At 37.8% G+C, this 23308-nt stretch overlaps 1 protein-coding gene and 1 long non-coding RNA gene across 4 annotated transcripts in view; one reads left to right on the forward strand and one right to left on the reverse strand.

Moving 5' to 3' along the window:
• The window catches only part of LOC121387322 (frizzled-5-like), a 146376-nt gene that overhangs the window by 54864 nt on the left and 68204 nt on the right, over positions 1–23308 (reverse strand). For 2 of the 3 annotated variants that reach the window (XM_041518345.1, XM_041518343.1), the window contains exon 2: positions 6057–6114. The gene's annotated coding sequence lies outside the window, so the exon portion shown is untranslated. Of the gene's footprint in view, positions 1–6056; positions 6115–17699; positions 17842–23308 lie in introns of those variants that run through there. The other variant, XM_041518344.1, reaches the window with a different exon arrangement.
• LOC121387323 lies at positions 4022–12549 on the forward strand. The gene is made up of 3 exons (XR_005959789.1): positions 4022–4299; positions 7939–8033; positions 12295–12549. It is a non-coding gene; the product is annotated as an uncharacterized LOC121387323 (long non-coding RNA).

Below are 23308 nucleotides of genomic sequence, written 5' to 3' on the forward strand. Positions count from 1 at the left end.
TGGCGTCGTGGTTAGGCCATCGGTCTACAGGCTAGGAGGTACTGGGTTCGGATCCCAGTCGAGGCATGGGATTTTTAATCCAGATACCGACTCCAAACCCTGAGTGAGTGCTCCGCAAGACTCGATGGGTATGTGTAAACCACTTGCACCGACCAGTGATCCATAACTGGTTCAACAAAGCCATGGTTTGTGCTATCCTGCTTGTGGGAAGTGCAAATAAAAGATCCCTTGCTGCTAATCGGAAGAGCAGCCCATGAAGTGGCGACAGCGGGTTTCCTCTCAAAATATGTGTGGTCCGTAACCATGTCTGACGCTATATAACCGTAAATAAAATGTGTTGAGTGCGTTGTGAAATAAAACATTCTTTTCTTTGAAATAACCTGGGACAACGGTCTTGGAACTTTTAATTGGTGATATTAAAGCACGAAAATTATTAGTTTAAATAATAATTTTTAAAAAGTTTGTTTTGTTTAACACAACCACTAGAGCACATTGATTTATCAAACATTTGGTAATTTTGACAGTCTTTGAGATGAAATCCGCTACATTTTTCATTAGTAGCAAGGGGTCTTTTATATGCCCCATCCCACACAGGATAGAACATACCACGGCCTTTGATATGACAGTCGTGGTGCACTGGCTGAAACGAGAAATAACCCAGTGGGCCCACCGACGGGGATCGATCCCAGACCGATCAAGCGAGCGCTTTACGACCGTGCTACGTCCAGCCCCGCCCCGTAGTTTAAATAAGACGAGCCTCGATGGTGTATTGGCTGTTAGGTACTGGGTTCACATCCCGCTATCGGCTCCAGCCCAGAGCGAGTTTTAATGTGCATCTGTAAGCCCACTACACCGTCTTTTATCCAGGAGCACGTGCAGGGGAGGAGGGGGGGGGGGGGCAGTGGTGCTCGAAACCATCCTCGAGCAAATTTTCTTGGAGCGGAAATTGGTGGTATTCGAACCCCGACTGTCTCTCTGTATACGCGACAGTGAAGGCGCCATTTCTGTAAGTTGCCGCCTCTAGAACACACCTTGCGGCCGCCCCTGCCCGCCAAGCGGAGATTCTACCACGGAGCAACGTATCCCCAACGTCGCGTGTGAGAAAGCCATCTTCGCGTCTCTTCATCAGACGACGTTGGGTTTTTTTTTACTCCGCTTCCCTGAGATCGATGAGAGCCATTTGTCCCAAATTAGTTGTAAGTATAATGAAGTCTTCCTAACAGAATCGGGAGGCTAATGAAAATTGTCAATAATTGTCTTTGATTGCAAAGTCAATACTGGCCAAGAAAAGCGTCGTTAAATGTAGTCAAATAGATCTAATAAATCGAACGAAGAAACACGGCGGAGTAATTTGATGACGGAACTTATTCTTCGCGCCAGAACAGATGGGCCGAGTTTAGTTAGCTTGAGTACTCTACCGTTCGCGAAATAGACGGACATTGGACTATTGTGAGAGCGACCATAATCGTCCAAATGTCCGTCTAGCTATTGGACGGTACAGTACTCGGGTTAGAGTTCAGCCAGACCGAGCAGAAAAAAAAAACGTTCGCGAAATGGGTTTATGCGCTTATGCGTTAAACCAAGTGTACAGATCGGAGACCGGTGAAATAGTTCGCGAACGTTAGTGTCGCTGAACGTGGATGATCTAAACTTTGGCGTTTGCAGTAGGGTGGGCTCTCGTGAACAGTTGGACTGGAAAGTTTGTTCTGTTTAACGACATCTCTATAGAACACATGATCTTATCTGTTGACAATATTTTTGCTCCGTTGAGTGCTCGCTTGAGGTGCTTGCGTCGTAGAATCGCATTTCATCGGTGGATCCATTCAGTTGATTGGGTTTTTTTTCCCCCGTTTCATCCAGTGCACCACAACTGGACAAAGGCCGTGGTATGTGCTTTCCTGTCTATGGGAAAGTGCATATAAAAGATCCCATGCTGCATTAGGAAAAATGTAGCGGGTTTTCTCTAATGACTATGTCAGAATTAACAAATGTTTGACATTCATAAGCCAATGTGCTCCAGTGGTGTCATTAAACAAAACAAACTTTATATGTTGCTTCTTTCCTAAGAGGGGCGGGGTGTAGCCCAGCAGTAATTAGAGTGCTCGTCTAGGGTCGATCCCCGTCAGTGGACTCATTGGGCAATTTCTAGTGCCAGCCAGTGCTCCACAACTGGGCTAAGTTCAACCAGAACGAGCAGAAAAACGTCCGCAAGACTGGTTTAGGCGCTTCACGGTAAATCAAATAGCCACGTCGGGAACCAATAAAATAGTTCGCGAACGTTAGTGAAACGTTTGTTGGCTGAGCTGGGGCTTATCTAACAAATGCCTAACTGATGAATGTTGCATATAAAAGATCTCTTGCTGCTAATTTGTTTTTAAAGCACGTGGAGTTACGTATTTCCTCTCTATTATCTCTGTTTTCATTAACCGTAGGTCCGACGCCATACTATAACCGTAATTAAAATGTGTTGAGTGCTTCGTTAAATAAAAACAGTTCTTTCTTTTTCTTTCTTTCTTTCTTTCTTGAGCACTTATGTACCGGAACCAACATGCTCTTTGCAATGTCAAGGTCGAACAGAAGCGATGGAGAGAAAGATAACAGCGGCGAGTTGGCATGCGCGATATGCGGAGAATTCCCGCCAAGTGACGCAAAGCTGGCAACATGATTCTCGCGCCAAATTCTAGACATCTTGGCAAGTGATATGATTCGAAACATAAATAAATGTGAATATGAATCATGGTTGAAAGTTGACACGTCTTTGCTTAGTTTTATCTTATAATGCGCGTGGATGAAACCAGGACACAAAAAGCATTAAACAGACAATACATATTATTTATACCTACAACACGGGGGATGGGGAGTGAGAGGCGCGCAAAGCGTCTGCCAGACCCTTCATTTGTTAACCATCTAGTTAAATATTGGTAAGATGAAGGAAAATAGTACTTAAAAACAACTGTACAGTAGGTTTGGTTTGAGCGTGTTTTGGGGTGGGGGGGGGGGGTTGATGGGTCGGGGATAGGAGGGTATTTTGGTTTTGTTGTTGTTTTGTGGGGTGGGGGGCTTATTTTTGTTGTTCTTCTTCTTCGTCTTCTATTTTTTGTGGAAGTCCCGATGACCGAGCAGTTAAGGTCGCGGGCTGTCAAATGTCATGGGAATCTATGCAGTGGGGTCGAATCCTGCCAATTGACAGGTTTTTTAATATCATATTTACAGGGTCGACTTTTGTGCTGGTGTGCATCATTAACCCCGTAGTAATTTGTGTTTTAAAAATTAAAATATTAATGTTCCCAAAATTATTTTAACTACTTCCACCCTCTTCTTATTTTACTAGCTACGGCCCTGTTATTGTTCAGGCCCGTAGCCAATGGGGGGTCGGGGTGTCGGTCAACCCCCCCCCCCCCCCCAATTACGGCTGACTCTTTTTTTCAATATTCGTCAACGGTTCGCGCCCTCGTGTGAGGCACGAAGCCTCACCATAAGGCCTCAAATTACAGTTATCCGGAAATTTGTCCGCGCAAGTAGTCTGCTGTTTGACTGTGATTATTTCATGACAGGCAGCTATGAAGTGGCAACTATTTGACAAGTGACAGGGGAGAGCATGTAGTTTGTAAACATGTGTAACATGTTGACATTAAAGACTTGTTTGTGGTAATTCCGGCCCATGCAAAAGTAGTGCTTTTTGTGTAAACTGGGTGTACTGCGGCCAGGTTTAGAGGGTGTGTTTATTTAAACCAATATGCTGGGAGAAAGAGCTGAACAGCAGGGGTTGTCCTTTTCATGGTATGTGTACCCCAGGCAGGCAAAGGTACATACAAAAATCCACGGGCCTGCTGATATTAATAAAAATGTTATAGCCATTAAGGCTATATAAAAACATATAGCGAAATTAATTGTGGTCTGTGGCCATAAGTATAAACGGACCCCCCCCCCCCCCCCCCCCTTAAAATCCTGGCTACGGGCCTGTTGTTCTACTGCTTTGTTTTTGTTATTTTTCTCGCATTCTTCTGTGAGTACGGTAAACATATATTACATAGCTAAATATGTTTAATGTCAGCTTCCCAGGTCTACATCTTTCGTGGGTGTCCGCGATACGAATTTGACACAGATGAGTTATTCGGACATCTCCGCGACACGGCTGATAAATGCGAAAGTAGGAAACAAGTTCGGCTTATTCCGCCAAACCGTTCGGAGTGATAAATAGGGAAAACACGAAGACACGTGTTAGCGAGTCATATATTAATGACGTTTTATGTATCCCGTGACACCACGACACGAAAATTAATTCTGTGTCCTTAATGCGTGCGTATTTTTTTATATGGTTTTTGTTTGTTTGTTTTTGCCTGTGTGTGTGTGTGTGTGTGTGGGGGGGGGGGGGGGGGGGGTCCTGGTCTTTTTAAACACATTTTATGACATCAAAATTACTTTATTAAGTCTTTATTCAAATATGCGAATAGGCTACCAAGAGATATTTGCTCCAAGTGGTGTTGTGGTTAAGCCATCGGACACAAGAATGGTAGGTACTGGGTTCGCAGCCCGGTACAGGCTTCTTTCCATAGCGTGTTTTAACGCCTCAGTAGGTAGGTGTAAGACCACTACACCCTCTTCTCTCTCACTAACCACTAACAACTAACCCAATGTCCTGGACAGATAGCCCAGATAGCTGAGGTGTGTGACCAGCAAAGCGTGCTTGAACCTTAATTGAATTGCGCACAAAATAAATAAGCACAAAAATAAATAACTTTTTTTTTTAATTTGGGAAACTAGTATTCATTTGCACTATTTATTTTATACTTTACATTACATTACTTTTAATGTTATAAATATCTGTTGTATTTATTTGGACACATTAGTTACTCCCCTGCTCCAGCAAAATAAAAAATTAAAAATTAATTATTTAAACTAAATAACAATACAAATATATAACAGGTGTGTAGGCATCTGAAGAGTTATTTATTAATTTGATTTTTAAAGTTGAAGACACAATACATTATCTTCACAGCCTGTGTCCACCCACCTCCCCCAGCTTCCAACAGTCGGACACTGTTGCACACGTACATACGAGTATGTTTTATTAATTGATACATATAAACAGAAGATTCAGATGCTTGTTCATGTAATTAATGTATATTTATGTTATTGTTATCGTATATAAACATATATTATGTTGTTGTTTTTGCTCTGCCCAATATGTGGGTGTTATGCAAATAAATTATTCTTATTCTTATTCTTATTCTCAACAATAAAAATATTTGATCTAATAGGGGTTTTTTTTTTGGGGGGGGGGGGGGGGTGTTGTGTAAAGTGTTAATTGTATGTACCGGTCTCAGTGGTGTCGTGGTTAAGCCAACGGACATAAGACTGGTAGGTACAGGGTTCACAGCCCGATATCGGCTCTCACCCGTAGAGAGTTTTAATGACTCGATGGGTAGGTGTAAGACCACTACACCCTCATCTCTCTCACTAACCAGGGTGGGATGTAGCCCAATGGTAAAGCGCCTGCTCAATGCGTGGTCGGTCTGGGATCGATTCCCGTTGGTGAGCCCATTGGGCTATTTCTCACTCCAGCCAGTGCACTACGACTGGTATATCAAAGGCCATGGTATGTGTTATCCTGTCTGTGGGATGGTGCATATACAAAAATCCCTGGCTGCCAACCAAAAATAGTAGCTCATGAAGTGGCGACATTGGGTTTCCTCTCTCAATATTTGTGTGGTCCTTAACCATATGTCGAATGCCATATAACCGTAAATGAAATGTGTCGAGTGCGTCGTTACATAAAACATTTCCTTCGTTATACCAGGTGTCGATATTGACTGAAATTTCTGCAAAACATTTGGTCTGGCAAGCTACAAATTCTACCGGACTGAATCAAAACCTGCCAGACCAAACAAGATCATAAAGTATAAACATAAAGTAACTACCTGTCCGACGGGATGGCAGGTAAAAAATGAACCCTATCCGTGGTGATATTCACCGGATAAAAATTGGTCGCGATGGCAGTATTTCAATCACTGCATACAAGTAACCATAACAACAACAGTAATTTAAGTACTCACTTGTTTTGCAGTTTTTTGTTAGTACATCATGGTAATATTTTAGCCTTTTGACCAGATTCTGAAAAAAGAAAGAAAAAAGAAAGATAAATTTAATTTCTTTACATATCCATTGGTGAGAACATCATGGGTTCTTTATGACAACACTCACCAATAACACACATACATGTGTATTGTCAATTTACAGATTTTCTCCTAGGTCATCACAGCCATACCATCCAGTGAAATAAGAAGTTTGTTTTGTTTAATGACACCACTAGAGCACATTGATTTATTAATCATCGGCTATCATCAAACATATGGTCATTTTTGACACAGTCATAGAGAAGAAACCCGCTACATTTTTTCACTAGTAGCAAGGCTGTGGTATGTGTCTTCCTGTCTTTCCCATTGGGAAAGTGCTTATAAAACATCCCTTTCTGCATTAGGAAACATGTAGTGTGTTTCCTCTGATGACTATGAATCATAATTACCAAATGTTTTACATCCAATAGCTAGTGATTGATTAATCGATGTGCCCCAGTGGTGTAGCTACAGCTACATAATAGTTGGTCTATCTAACAAAGAAAACAAAACAAACAAAAGGAATGGATCGATAGTTGGATATCTCCAAAACACCGGCCTCGGTGGTGTCGTGGTTAAGCCATCGGACATATTGAGGCTGGTAGGTACTGGGTTCGCATCCCGGTACCAGCTCAAACCCAGAGCGAGTTTTAATGACTCAATGGGTAGATGTAAGACCACTACACCCTCCTCTCTTCCACTAACCACTAACCATCTAAAAACTAACCCACTGTCCTGAACAGACAGCCCAGATAGCTGAGGTGTGTGCCCAAGACAGCATGCTTGAACCGTAATTGGATATAAGCACAAAAATAAGTTGAAATCTCAAAAACATATTCCAGTGATTATTGAATGTTACATCTGTATCACAATATGCTAGAATACATAATATATGTGTTGGAAGCAGAGATGGGGCTGGGGCTGGGGGTGGGTGGGGGTGGTAATTAGAGAATCAAGTCCACTGAGGAGATTTGATCCTATGATCCAAGCACTTCAGGCAAGCACTGTGCTGACTTAGCTGAATCCTTCTCCCGAAACCCCCCACCCCCAAAAAAAAGAACAACAACAAAAAAAAACATTTTGTGTCAAACAAAACAGGTATATACCTGAAGAAGTAGGGAGTTCAGTTCTACGACCAAAGTACCTCAGATGAATGCTCTCACCCCCTTTCCCCCACCCCCAATTTTTATTTTAAAAACCAAAACGTTTATGCAGAGGCGGATCTAATATTTTTTTACAATCCCTCTCCAAACCTCCCCCAAAGTTCCCTTGGCATTCCGCCTCATGTCATTGGGACCCCCCCCCCCCCCCCCAAATGGATTTTCTGGATCCGCCACTGTTATGTGAAGCAGAAAGGAAGCAGAAAAACTACATACCTCAAGAACTAGGATGCAGTGACGTTAATGAAAATAAATTGAAATGAAACGAGTAGCTAGCAACAACTCCTCCGCCCCCTCAATTCAATTTGTTAAAACAGTCTCTATTGACAAACTATTTTGACACGGTTTTCCTGTTAATTAACAACTTCTGAACCATATTCATTTTCGTTCAATCTTTTCTCTTGACATTTAATTTAATCTCGAAATATCAACAATTTGCTTCCTAACGATGTTTGCGGGTATACGTTTCTTCTCGACATTAATAGCGTAATATCAACAGCCTGCTTCCTAGACTGCATTCGATGGGTATTTCTTTTCTGGACATTAAGAGCGAAATATCAACAGCGTTTGTCACGTTAACAAGAAAGCCAGTACGACTCTTTGTGACACCGAATACGTTTCTTTGCATGTGACATGTTTGACAGTTCGACATGTCTTTACAGATGACCAAAGAGGGAAGCACCAGGTGTTCTAGAATCGATGAACAAAGGTCAGGTCGGAGGTCAAAGGTCAAGTATCAAACAGGTGGACTGCTCAGGTATGCCATGTTTTCCATGTTTTCCATGAGTTCCATGTTTCTTTTGAACAAAAAATTCATGTATCAAAATATCTCAGTCTGATAGAAGTAGAAAAGAGGGTGTTATTAACATGCGGAATGATTTATGGCATGGAGAAGGATCCTGGTACTGTTTTAAAGCAGCGTTCTATACTAGCATTCGAATTCCTACAATACTTTTATAAACTCAATGAGTTGTGACATGGAAAAGGATCCTGGTACTGTTTTAAAGTGGCGCTCTATACTAGCATTCGAATTCCTACAATACTTTTATAAACTCAGTGAGTTGTGACATGGAAAAGGATCCTGGTACTGTTTTAAAGCGGTGTTCTCTACTAGCATTCGAATTCCTACAATACTTTTATAAACTCAATGAGTTGTGACATGGAAAAGGATCCTGGTACTGTTTTAAAGCGGCGTTCTCTACTAGCATTCAAATTCCTACAATACTTTTATAAACTCAATGAGTTGTGACATGGAAAAGGATCCTGGTACTGTTTTAAAGCGGTGTTCTCTACTAGCATTCAAATTCCTACAATACTTTTATAAACTCAATGAGTTGTGACATGGAAAAGGATCCTGGTACTGTTTTAAAGGGGCGTTCTCTACTAGCATTCAAATTCCTATAATACTTTTATAAACTCAATGAGTTGTGGCATGGAAAAGTATCCTGGTAATGTTTTAAAGAGGCATTCTCTACTAGCCTTTCCTATAGTACTTTTACAAATACAAAATACAAGTTTTACAGAACTATACAGTTTTAATAGTATACAGGGCCCATGCTTATAAATGATGTCACACGCAGACAGTTTGTATGGCGTTGTCATGGACTCTCTATTACAGTCTCAAGTCTAGACTCTAAAAGTTTTATAATTGACAAAGGTCTCTTAAGCTCTGCTAGACGACAAATCATCCTCTTTGCAAGTCTTTTAGCATTGCACTGTGAGATCGCAAAGTTGCAAGAGTTTAGTGAATTAGGCCACAGGCCTGGTACTGTTTTTAAAGAGGCGTTCTCTACTAGACTTCCTGTAATACTTTTACAAATACAAAAATACAAACATACATGTAACTATAGTCTTAAAGCTGCATTTTCATCTTACTATAATATATTATACTAATACAAAACACAAACGGAACTACAGTTTTAATAACCTCAGCAGTTTATGGCATGCGTATCCAGGTACGGTTTTAAAGCGAGCGACGTTCTCTACTAGCCTTCGATTTCCTAAAATACTAATGGTATGTGCTGTCCTGTCTGTGGTACTACTGTTTTTCTTAAACACAGGTGTTTAAGCATTGGAAATGTATGTAATTACACGTGTGTAAGACATAAACAGACTTTGTACATTCGGTCCGTATACTTTTACTTGTCGACACTGGACAATGTCCCTTTAAGAGATATTGATTGGCGATAATCTGACGAGGATCTCCAACGAGCTGATGGAGATATCAGAAGGAGCGTCGTATTGATCATTAAGTAGGTTTAACATCTTACGAATCTATTTTAAACCGGGAGAAAAACGCTCCGGACATTTTCACCTTCAGGTGACATTGAGCAGAAAAACACTCGACAAAGGTGAATGGGTTTCGCTACAAATTGTAGATGGGATGATAATAATTTACTTTATTTTGTTAAAGATACATGTCCCCAATTCATTTTGGGGGATAGATCATCAATAATTGCTTTATATTTAAAGGTACAATTCCCCCAATTTGGTTGGAGATAGTTTGTCAATCATTTGCTTTATTTTGTTAAAGATACATGTCCCCAATTTGGATGGAAATAGTTTGTCAATAATTGTTTTATATTTAAAGGTACATCATCATTGTTTCATGTCCCCAATTTAGTCACAGATCTTTCATCTATAATTTGCTTTATTTTGTTAAAGGTACATGTCACCAATTCATCTGGCGATATTTTGTCAATAATTGCTTTATATTTGCTTTATATTTAAAGGTACATCCCCCCCCCCCTCAGTTTAGTCACAGATCTTTCATCTATCATTTGCTTTTGTTTGTTAAAGTTACATTTGTACATGTCACCAATTCATTTGGAGATACTTTGTCAATAATTGCTTTATATTTAAAGGTGTATTCTCCCATTTCAGTTGGATATAATTTGTCAATAATTTGCTTTAATTATGGATTGTCTGTTATTTCTTTTACGTTCATTGAAGTATAAACAAAAACAATCATCTACAACTGTGTGAATTGGCGAAGCTGTTGTCACATAAGTTTGCAGATTCTTGTTTTTTTTGTTCATACCCCGATGAATGTAAAAGAAATAATAGACCATTCTTATAATTAAATTTGAAACATTCTATACTAATAATAAAACTAACAGTTCCTATTTTATTTGGAATAATGTTTTGGCTCATAAGCAATAACTGATTCCATATAGCTGTAATTAGAATGTGTTGAGTGTCTTGTTAGATAAAACATTCCTTCATTAACCTTCCTTCGTAAACAATAAGAAAACATCATCAGATATGACATTCCCTTGTGACATTATTGTTTACGTTCATCTATAAATAAACAAACTCACATTGCTATGGCTGGACCCCCCTCCCCCTCCCCCTCCCCTTCCCCCCTCCCCCTCCCCTTCCCCCCCCCCCCCCCCCCCCCTCCCCCTCCCCTTCCCCCCCCCCCCATCTGCCCCGGATTTGGTCACTGGCGAAGTCCGAGGCTGGATCCGGGGCGGGCGTGCCTGAACCCTCGTGGATAGGGGCATGTTAATAGAGTTGCCCGTTGCCCGACCAGTGGGATGATGTTAAAATATAATAAATGTAACAGAAATTTAATTATTTACAGGTATATATTTATACTCAATTCATTCATAAACAGTTCTGTCAGTAATTTGCTTTATTGAGTTCGAAATACATCCCCATTTCAGTCATATATACTTTGCTGTATTTTGATAAATGTGTTATACACTGTAATAGCTTGCTATTTAATTTGAAGATAGTTTGTCAATAATTTGTTTAATTTAAGGTATTTGTCTCAAATTCATTTACAGAAATAATTGTCTTTGTTTAAAGGTACACGACCTCAATTCAACTGGTGATAGTTTGTCAGTAATTGTCTTTGTTTAAAGGTACACGACCTCAATTCAACTGGTGATAGTTTGTCAGTAATTGTCTTTGTTTAAAGGTACACGACCTCAATTCAACTGGTGATAGTTTGTCAGTAATTGTCTTTGTTTAAAGGTACACGACCTCAATTCAACTGGTGATAGTTTGTCAGTAATTGTCTTTGTTTAAAGGTACACGACCTCAATTCAACTGGTGATAGTTTGTCAGTAATTCACTATATTTAGTTAAAGGTATGAGCCCTCAATTCAGTTGCAAATAGTTTGTCAATAATTTCTTTTGTTTAAAGGTAATTCCTAATTCAGTTTAAGACAGTTTGTCAATAATTTGCTTTATTTTGTTGAAGGCCCCCTTATCTATTTTTTTTTAAACTGTAGACAGTTTTTCAATAAATTTATCTGGAGTCTGCTGAACCATATTTCTAAGTAATAATTGCTATTAATTTGTTGTTTTGTAATTAAAGCCACTTACCTTAGTTTTAAGAAGTGTGAAATATTTGAGGCTACATCAGTATTTTTACTGTTAAGTTACAGAATACTTTAAAAATGTAAGTTTTTATGTCTCATACATACATTTACAATGCTTAAATTAAAAACCGGCATTTAAGAAAAACATATTTTAAAAGCCAAATGAAAACAATATTTGCATATGCGACCAAATTGGTCGCAACATAGAGAACTATACAACAGTACTGATCATTTAGCTAGTTTCACAAATAGGCATGGTTAGTGACTTAAAGATAGCAACGTCCTCATAAGTGTTTATTATTATTATTATTATTATTTAAATTATATATTAGCCATGAATGTATTACATGTAGCACGTCTTTTAATTGTAAAGAGCGGGTAATAGTAAGGTCCAAAGCACATCGGATCTGGGTGGCCAGACCCAGACCCAGACCCAGACCCAGACCCAGACCCAGACCCAGACCCAGACCCAGACCCAGACCCAGACCCAGATCCAGACCCAGACCCAGACCCAGACCCAGACCCCCAGACCCCCAGACCCAGATCCAGATCCAGATCCAGATCCAGACCTCCAGTCCCAGACCCAGACCCAGATCCAGATCCAGATCCAGATCTAGTGTGTTTTGGGCCTAACAGTTTACTTGGATTGGACTCGACAACATATTAACGTGCCTGTATCCAATTAAGGTTCAAGCACCTTCTCCCAGTCATAAATCTCTGACTTCTCCATCGACTGGGTCCGGCACAGGCACAGAATCGGTCTGGTTGTGAAACCTCTCTATTAATTGAGCCACATCTCACCACCACCAGGAGAAATGAAGTGGAACGAATGGTTAACAACAAACAAGTCAGCCAGGTGATTACACCCTCCATTAGAAAGAACCACAAGTCTTTACAACTGACAGACATGGTAAACACAGATAAATTATCTCACAAAACCTTCACACCTCGTCGTTTTTCTCTCTCTTTAGTCTCTGCTTTGTGGCTGTGCCATCGGTTCAGTTTAGGGACAACGCGTAGCCCATGTGGTAAAGTACTCGGCTATTGGGCTATTTCTCATTCCAGCCAGTGCACCATGACTGGTATATCAAAGGCCATGATAAGTGTTTTCATGTCTGTGGGATGGTGCGTGTAAAACATCCCTTGCTACTAATGGGAAATGTAGCAGGTTTTCTTTAGAATTACAAAACATTTGACATCCAGTGCTTGATAAATCAGTGTACTCTAGTAATGCTGTTTAACAAAATAAACTTTAACTTTTCTGATAATGTTTATATTTTTTATTCTTTATCTATTTAGAACAGACCATATTCATTAAAAAAAATTAAAATCCATATTTCAATTGGTACATGTAATCTCTGGCCCCTCCATCTGCAGAATTTGGATTGGAGGGGTGGGGGGGGGGGGGGGTGCGAGTGATGCTTATAATACTAGTGTACAACCAACATAACATCGAACTTGCAATATGCCACATCCCACTAATACCAATGTACATTAAAATGCCACCAAGCATTTAATATACCGTGATGCACTAATATATCACAAACACCAGTTGAGTAAAAAAACCCAACAACTATGCCCAGAGTTATCTGTCAGTCTTTCCCCTGCGCGTGCTGTAACCTCACCGTGGTGCAGGGGTGTAACATTCTCTTTGAGAATGGCCAATACAGCACAAACTGAAGTTTAGAGTAAAATTTGGTGTCCGTAAAATTCTGTGATATTTGTATTTGTATTTTTGCACAGTTCTTTACACTGTTTTTGTTTAAACCTTGAATTTTTATATTGATGTTGATCATCACTTTATTTATTTGCATTACCATAGTTTGACACCCAATAGCCGATGTATTTTTCGTGCTGGGGTGTCGTTAAACATTCATTCATTCATTCATTCTGTCAATCTTTAATATGCCATGACACACTAATATGCCACTACACACCAGTTGAGTAAAAAATACCACCCCCAAAACATGCTCTGAGTTATCCGTCAATCTTTAATATGTCGTGACACACTAATATGCCACAGCACACCAGTTGATTAAAAAAACACCCCAAAAACATGCTCTGAGTTATCCGTCAATCTTTAATATGTCGTGACACACTAATGTGCCACTGCACACCAGTTGATAAAAAACACACACACAAAAACATGCTCTGAGTTATCTGTCAATCTTTAATATGCCGTAACACACTAATATGCCAATGGACACCAGTTGATAAAAAAAATAAAAATAAAAAACCATGCTCTGAGTTATCCGTCAATCTTTAATATGCCGTAACACACTAATATGCCAATGGACACCAGTTGATAAAAAAAATAAAAATAAAAAACCATGCTCTGAGTTATCCGTGGATGTTTAATATGTCGTGACATACTAATATGCCATTACACACCAGTTGAGTAAAAAAACACCCCAAAACATGCTCTGAGTTATCGGTGGATCTTTAGTTCTGTCACACGACTGCTGAACGCTAATGATCTGCGTACTGTCTTAATGTTTATTTGCTCATATTAGCCGCCTCATAAAGCCACGTAAATCTGTCCGCCGCGGTGTGCCCGGTTCCGCCACAGTGCACACAGTCCCAGCTGTCAGTCTATTAAAAACCAGTCGAGCGAAAAAGTGATTCGATCTGCTGCTTGTCGATGTTACGTTCTCAAGCGTCGACAAAGCGACGTTTTGTTCGACATCATAAAGCGACTAAATACACACGAAGCTACATGACGCGAGATTCTTAAAACCGCGTTTATCTTTCTAGGGAGGTATATTTTTTTTTTTTTTTTTTAATTTCAAATTCGGTGAACCGTGTAACGGAGGTTTTGTAGTACTCAATGCTTGAAGCTCGTGGTATGATGTTAGGGTATACGAGGGGATGTGTTAGTGTTTGTTATGTGGATTTAGATGAAAAAGTTTGTTTCGTTTAACGACACCACTAGAGCACATTGATTTATTGATCATCAGCTAGCTACTGGATGTCAAACATATGGTAATTTTGACATAGCCTTAGAGAGGAAACCCGCTACATTTTTTTATTAGTAGCAAGGGATCTTTTATATGCACCATCCCACAGACAGGATAACACATACCACGGTCTTTGATATGATGCACTGACTGGAATTATAAGTGCAAAGAATGAACAAAGAAATGTTTTATTTAATGATGCACTCAACACATTTTATTTACTGTTATATGGGTAGAGATGAACATCAACTTGAGGTAAATCTCTTATTTTTTAATTTTGAATAAATAATGTGCTTGGGTGTCACTGCTGTAGAAATGAAGTTTTTTTAAGTAACTAATTATTATTATTATTATTATTATTATTATTTTTAACAAACAAAGTTTGTTTTTCTAAGTGGCCACCTGTGTTAAGAGGCCACAATTTTGTTCTTCCAAATTTAATATAGTACAAACTGACCTGTATAAAGCAGCCACCTGTGTTAAAAGGTCACATTTTGATACTCCCTTTGATGGCTGCTTTACACAAGTTTGACAATATCTCTTACATTCTTATCTTTGAATCATTTTGTAGCGAGTTTCCTCTCTAAGACTATGTGTCTAAAAATAACCAAATATTTGACATTGGTAGCCAGTGATGAATAAATCAATATGCTCTAGTGGTGTTGTTAAACAGAACAAACGTTAAACTTTAAATAATCAATATGCTGTTGGTAAACATACTTCAAGACTAACTGTCTATCTCAAGTGTGAAAATCAAGAAAGAAAAATATTGGAGTTGCCACAATACACATAACAACATTAGCTGTAGAAAATACTGATTTGCTATTTGTCTCTTGCAAATGTGAAAAACAAGAAATAAATGCTAGTATGTCAGAGAAACCAAGCCTGGTTCAACATAACCAAGTTAATAATAATCATATGAAGCACACGTGTAATAACAAGTGTTATTATCCACATAGTTCAACATAACCGAGTTAATAATAATATGAAGCACACATGTAATAACAAGTGTTATTATCCGCCTGGTTCAACATAACCGAGTTAATAATAATCATATGAAGCACACGTGTAATAACAAGTGTTATTATCCGCCTGGTTCAACATAACCGAGTTAATAATAATCATATGAAGCATGCATGTAATAACAAGTGTTATTATCCATATAGTTCAACATAACTAAGTTAATAATAATCATACGAAGCACATGTGTAATAACAAGTGTTATTATCCACATAGTTCAACATAACCGAGTTAATAATAATCATATGAAGCACACGTGTAATAACAAGTGTTATTATCCACATGGTTCAACATAACTGAGTTAATAATAATCATATGAAGCACACGTGTAATAACGAGTGTGATGACGTAAATTTGTGAAGCGACGTCATAATATGACGTTGCTTCTCAAGTCCTAGCTCAGACTGTGTATGTGAAATATGATGTAATTTTTTCGTCTCCTTCTAGTTGTGGTTGAAACATTTTGAGATGGTCCTTGTTATTCATAAAAAATAACAATAATAATATGGATAATAAATAAATTATTACACTCACGTGTGATGTACTGATTTTAAGAAACTCGTGTCAGGATTTATGTTTTACCCTCGCTCTTGCTCAGACAATACAAAAATCCTGACACTTGTTTTGTAGAATTAGTACGACACACAAGCTTGTGTAATAATTTATTTACACAACAGTACATCCCGACATTACCTATACAAGATTCTGTAATACTATTTATCATCCCTGAATGTAAAAACCAATAAGATATGTAAGTATTTGAGAAACCACAGTAGCTTTCACAACATTACATCTAGAAAATACTGCTTTACTGTTTGACTCTTCGTAATGTAAAAGAAATATATATGTATCAGACTAACCACAATACATATCACAACATTAGCTGTAGAAATTCTGCAACACTTTCGACTTCTCCAAATGTAAAAACCAAGAAAAATATTGTATTGGAGAAATGACAATACATTGCAACACATTATCTGTAGACAATGTTGCTATACTAATTCTCTCTCCCCCGAATGTAAAAAGCAAGAAAAATCTATATCAGAACAACTACAATAAAAATTATAACATTACCTATAGACAATACTCTCCAAAATGTAACAACCAAGAGCAATTACAATACACTGTAACACATCACAATATTACCTGTACACGATACTGTTATACTAATTCTCTCTCTCTCCCGTATATAAAAACCAAGCAAACTCTTGTATCAGAAAAAGGACAGATATTGTTGTATATCAAAGCAACTACAATAGAAATGACAATATTACCTGTATAAGATACTGCTACACTAATTCTCCCTCCCGAATGTAAAACCCAAGAAACATTGATATCAAAGCAACTACAATACCCTGTAACACACAATAACATTTACCTGTAGAAGACGCTGCTATACTAATTGTCTCTCCCGAATGTAAAAACCCAGAAAACTCTTGTATTAGAGAAACGACAATGCACTGTAACAGATCACATCTGTACCTATAGAAGATACTGCTGTACTAATTGTCTCTCCCGAATGTAAAAACCCACAAAAATCTATATCAAAGCAACTACAATACGGTCAATACCCAGTAACACACAATAATATGTACCTGTAGAAGACACTGCTGTACTAATTGTCTCTCCCGAATGTAAAAACCCACAAAAATCTATATCAAAGCAACTACAATACCCAGTAACACACAATAATATGTACCTGTAGAAGACACTGCTGTACTAATTGTCTCTCCCGAATGTAAAAACCCACAAAAATCTATATCAAAGCAACTACAATACCCAGTAACACACAATAATATGTACCTGTAGAAGACACTGCTGTACTAATTGTCTCTCCCGAATGTAAAAACTCAGTATAATCTATATCAAAGCAATTACAATACCCAGTAACACACAATAATATGTACCTGTAGAAGACACTGCTGTACTAATTGTCTCTCCCGAATGTAAAAACTCAGTATAATCTATATCAAAGCAACTACAATACCCAGTAACACACAATAATATGTACCTGTAGAAGATACTGCTGTACTAATTGTCTCTCCCGAATGTAAAAACTCAGTATAATCTATATCAAAGCAATTACAATACCCTGTAACACATCATAACATTTACCTGTAGAAGATACTGCTGTACTAATTGTCTATCCCGAATGTAAAAACCCAGAAAACTCTTGTATCGGAAAAACGACAATACACTGTAACACACCACGGCACTTGTGACTCTACAGTATAGCACACACACACACAGTGACTAGCACCCAGCAGAATAGCAGCACAGCGAGGGCTCAAAGAATTGAATGGATGAACAAATGTTGACAAATTTTTATAAAACGAGAGGCATCAATTTGAAGCCTGAACAATTACCCTTTGAGAAGGATCTTTCTTTAATATGATCCTGTCATTAGCCAGGCGGCACGAAACTCGCTCGTAACCCGACCAGAGGTTTTTTTTACCCGGCTTGTTGATCCGTCTTTATTATTATTTACTGTGGTACGCTTAGTTTAGTTTATGATTTATTTACACTGATGAAATAAAAAGAGTAACAGGCTAGGGGTCTTTTTTTTTGGGGGGGGGGGGGTTGGGGGTGTCGTGGGTGTGTGCGTGTGTGTTCCTCCTTTTTTTTTTTTTTTTTTTTTTTTTTTTTTAGTTACTGTTGGGTTTTGTTTACTGACATTTTGTTTATAAGTTGTGTTTAAGTTATTTATTCATAATGATGAAATTAAAAGTATATCTGTTTGTGTGTGGTTTTTCCTCCTTTATGTAATTTTTTTTTTTTTTTAGTTACTGTGGAGTTACTTTGTTTATAAGTTATGTTTGAATTATTTATTCACTATGATGAAATTAAGATTATATCTGTGTGTGTGTGTGTCTGTCTGTGTGTGTGTGTGTGTGTGTGTGTGTCTGTCTGTGTGTGTGTGTGTGTGTCTGTCTATGTGTGTGTGTGTGTCTGTGTGTGTGTGTGTCTGTCTGTCTCTGTGTGTGTGTGTGTGTGTCTGTGAGTGTGTGTGTGTGTGTGAGTGTGTGTGTGTCTGTGTGTGTGTGTCTGTGTATGTGTGTGTGTGTGTGTGTGAGTGTGTGTGTCTGTCTGTGTATGTGTGTGTGTTGTGTATGTGTCAGTGTGTGTGTGTGTCTGTGTGTGTGTGTGTATGTGTGTGTGTGTGTGTGTCTGTCTGTGTCTGTCTGTGTGTGTGTGTGTGTGTCTGTGTGTGTGTTGTGTCTGTGTGTGTGTGTGTGTGTGAGAGAGTGTGTGTGTGTGTGTGTGTGTGTGTGTGTGTGTGTGTGTGTGTGTGTGTGAGTGTGTGTGTGTCTGTCTGTGTGTGTTGTGTGTGTGTGTGTGTGTCTGTGTGTGTGTGTGTGTCTGTGTGTGTGTGTGTGTGTCTGTGTCTGTGGGTGTTTGTCTGTGTTTTATTTTGTTTTGTTTTTGTTTTGTTTTGTTTTTTGTTTTTTTCACCTTTTTTTGTATGTGTGGGGGTTTTTTTTTGGGGGGGGGGGGGTTTAGTTACTGTTGAGTTTATATGTAATTTTGTTTTTATCCTGCATTTAAATTAATATGTCTTTAATATTATTCAGATTTATTTCTTGATCATTAAATTTCTTGAGAATTATGAAATGACATGTCAGACCTGTTTTTAGCTCCACTTATCATGTGAATTAAAAAACCCAATAGAACTACAAAAGGATAAATTTCAATGCTCAGTATGACAATATCTTAAATGGCTCCCTGTAATCTAAATAAAGGCAGCAATTAATCACTCCCTAATTTTCTTTTAAGTGAGGTCTGCATGTATAATTATAAATGTGTGAATATTTTCTTCTGTTTTTGTTTTTGTTGCCACTTTTAATGTTTTTATTGTTCTTCACATGAATTACGGATTATCAGTTATTTCTATTATGTTCATTGGGGTATGAATGAAAAAAATCATCCACAAACTGTGTGAATCAGCAAAGCTGTTATAACATACATTTGCACATGGGTTTTTGTTATTCATACCCAGATGAATGTAAAAGAAATAACAGACAATACTTATGATTAAATTTGAATCCTACTTGCTAATAATAACACTAAAAGTTACACTAAAAGTTCATATTTTATTTTGAATTATTTTTGGTCCATAAACAACAACGCTCAATAAGACAACTTGCCCATAGAAAATCAGATATGACGTTCCCTGATGACATCATTTTTACGTTCATTTTAAGAATTGACCATAATTAATTTTTGGTTCATGCAAGTACGAACCAAAAGAAATAATGTGCACACTGTATGACTCCACATATGGGACGAAATTATATTATAATGAATGTAACAAACATTTAATTATTCACTTAAAGAAATAAAATATAACTTTACCTGTATCTATTGTTGTCAATTCTTGATAATTTATTCAAAATGTAAAAATAAAAACACATCTAATTCAGTTTTGTTTCTTAGATTTGTATCTCTTACCTGATGTCCTTGTTTTTCTCTTCATTCATTCCGTGACATTTTATCACGAATCACGAATCACAAAATACAAAAACATCATAGACCAGCATGTGTTTTCTTATGATCTCTTAATTAGTGTGTTGTTATCTTTCTTTCTATTAATTCCTGGAAGATTTTTTCAAAATTATCAAACAAAATTATCGTAATTCAGTATTTTTGTTTTGTTTTTAATGTTATTTCAATAGAACTGTCTTTTACTGGTACTTTTATGTTCATTCTGCAACAGTTCATCCCAAATACTGAAGAACAGAACATGCATAAATTAACTTGTTATTTTTGATATCTCCATTGGTGTATCTGGGTTGTTTTTACTGTTATTCATTCCTTGACGATTTGTCCAGAATTACAAAACAAATATCTACATTCGTTCCTCAATGATTTATCCAGAATTATGAAAAACAAAAACAAATCACATTATCTTAATTCCATTTCGAATATACCTCACAGTCTTGAATATTAGAAGAGTTCAGAATTCATATTTTAAATTTTGATCTCTTTGGGGTTGTTTGTAGGGTTGAATATTTATCACATCTTTAAGCCCATCAAGAAAGTACAATTTGTTTTGTTTTTCCTTCTTTTTTTCTTGTTTTCGTTTTCCTTAAAGATTAAAACACACACACCATTGTACAAATCCAACATTAAATTTTTGTCATACCATACTATATTACCGGTATAGCATTTTCAGTCATTAGAAAAGTACAGAAATATCTTTCTTTTTCTTTTCTTTTTTTTACTTGAAGATTAAACCACACACCATTGTACAAATCCAACATTGAATATTTGTCATACCTTACTATATTGTAGCATCTTCAATCACTAGTAAAGTCAAGTTTGTTCCGTTTAGCTACCAATCACTATCAAAGTACATAAATGTATTCCGGTTGTTTGTTTTTTTAAATCCTTTTTCTTAAAAAGACGAAAAACCACACACATCCAACAAATTCCATTCCACGTTTACACCACACCTGGCCTCACTGTATAAGCCTTCTTCTTCTCACCCATTAGCAAAGTACAAAACTTGATTCTTTTTTTCTTTTCTTTTTTCTTTTTTTTCTTTTTTTTAAAAAGACGAAGAAAGAAAGAAAAAAAGCTGTGTTCTATTCACCCAGCCGACACTTGTGTGTGAGAGCGGTGTTGGCTTTGTGGGGTGGGCGACTGCCGAATCAATGGTGGAAGACAATTAGGTGACAGCCACACAAACACTAATTGGTGTGGTGGCTTGTTGCCGTTGTCACGGGAATCACACAGGCCTTGTCTCACCGACGTCTCTCTATCCCGCGTCTCTCTATCCTGCGTAATGTGTATCCTACAGTCCGACCAGCTTTATTAGATGAGTAGAAAGATTTTTTTTAGGAATAGTTGATACATACATGTAGCTGTGTTTTATACAGAGAATAACTAGTTAATGACATAGGATATCACCTTGTCTTACCGACGTCATGCTGTCCCGTGAATCGTGTACCCTACAGTCCGACCAGCTTTATCACACAAGTCAGAAGAGTATTTTTAAAAAACATTTTTAGGAACAGTTGATACATGCATGTATCTGCATCTTATTTAAAGAATAACTAGTTAGTGACATGGGATATGACCTTGTCTTACCGACATCATGCTATCCCACGACACATGTACCCTACAGTCCAACCAGCTTTATTAGACCAGGAAGATTTTTTTTTTTTTTTTTACATTTTAGGAACAGTTGATACATACATGTAACTGTATCTTATACAGAGAATAACTAGTTAGTGACATGGGATATCACCTTGTCTCACTAACGTTACTCTATCTCGGGAAATGTGTACCCTATAGTCCGACCAGTTTTATTAGACAAGTAGGAATAGTTAATATATTTGTGTTACATTGATGTAATTGTTTCCTATATACTGGGTTCTGGTTATTTCATGTATAAATGTGTTACAGCTTCATATACAGCTTTGCCAGACAAATAGTTGATATAGTCGTGTCGTGTATCGAGTCATGGTTACTACATGTACAAATGTATTTAATAACACACTCGACACATTTTAGTTGTGGTTATATATGACATCTGACATATATTCAAAGACTATAAACAGATAATAAGAAGGGAAGACCATTTCCGATTAGCAGCACAGGACCAGACTATGTAGCCAATAGAGCTGCATTTAATCTTTTCATTGCAGTTGAATAAGAACACCCAAACGACCCAGTCTTTTAAAGGACTAAGACCAGTTAGGACTCGAGCCAATTAAGACTAAGACTAGTTAGGACTAAGACCAGTAAGGACTGAGGCCAGTAAGGACTTAGACCAGTAAGGACTTAAACCAGTAAAGATTAAGTCCAGTAAGGACTAAGACCAGTATCAATTAAGACAAGTAAGGATTAAGACCACTGAGGACTCTGACCAATTATGAATAAGACCAGTAAGGACTAAGGCCAGTTAAAAACAGAAATCGGTAATGACTGTGTCTTGTAATGAGTTAGACCAATGAGGACTGATACCAATGACTAAGAACAGAAATGACTATGACCAGTTAGGACTGAGACCAGTAAGGACTAAGGCCATTTAGGACTAAGGCCAGTTAACAACTGAAATCAGTAATGACTATGTCTTGTAATGAGTTAGACCAATAAGGACTGATACCAATCACTAAGACCAGTAATGACTGAGACCAGTAATGACTAAGACCACTAAGGACTAAGAATAATAAGGAGTGAGACTAGTAAGGACTAAGACCAGTAAGGACTAAGACCAGTAATGACTAAGACCAGTAATGACTAAGACCAGTAATGACTAAGACCAATAAGAATTAAGACCATTTAGGACACAGACCAGTAACAACTGAAATCAGTAAACCTTAGACTTGTTAGGAATTAGAGTCAATTTAGACCAGTAAGCAGACTAAGACCAGTAATGACTCAGACCAGTAACATCTGAAATCAGTAACTACTGAGACTTGTTAGGAGTTAGACCAATATGAAGACAAAGACCAGTAAGAGGACTAAGAATGAAATCTAGGGTCAGTAAAGACTAAGGCCATTAACAATTAAGACCAGTAAGTCCTGAAGCCTATAAGGAAGGGCGTAGACCATTAAGGACTGAAGCCGGTAAGGACTAAGGCCATTAACAATTAAGACCATTAAGTCCTGAAGCCTATAAGGAAGGGCTTAGACCATTAAGGACTGAAGCCGGTAAAGACTAAGGCCATTAACAATTAAGACCATTAAGTCCTGAAACCTATAAGGAAGGTCTTAGA

Source organism: Gigantopelta aegis, chromosome 13, assembly GCF_016097555.1.
Source record: "Gigantopelta aegis isolate Gae_Host chromosome 13, Gae_host_genome, whole genome shotgun sequence".
NCBI classification, from domain to species: Eukaryota; Metazoa; Mollusca; class Gastropoda; order Neomphalida; family Peltospiridae; genus Gigantopelta; species Gigantopelta aegis.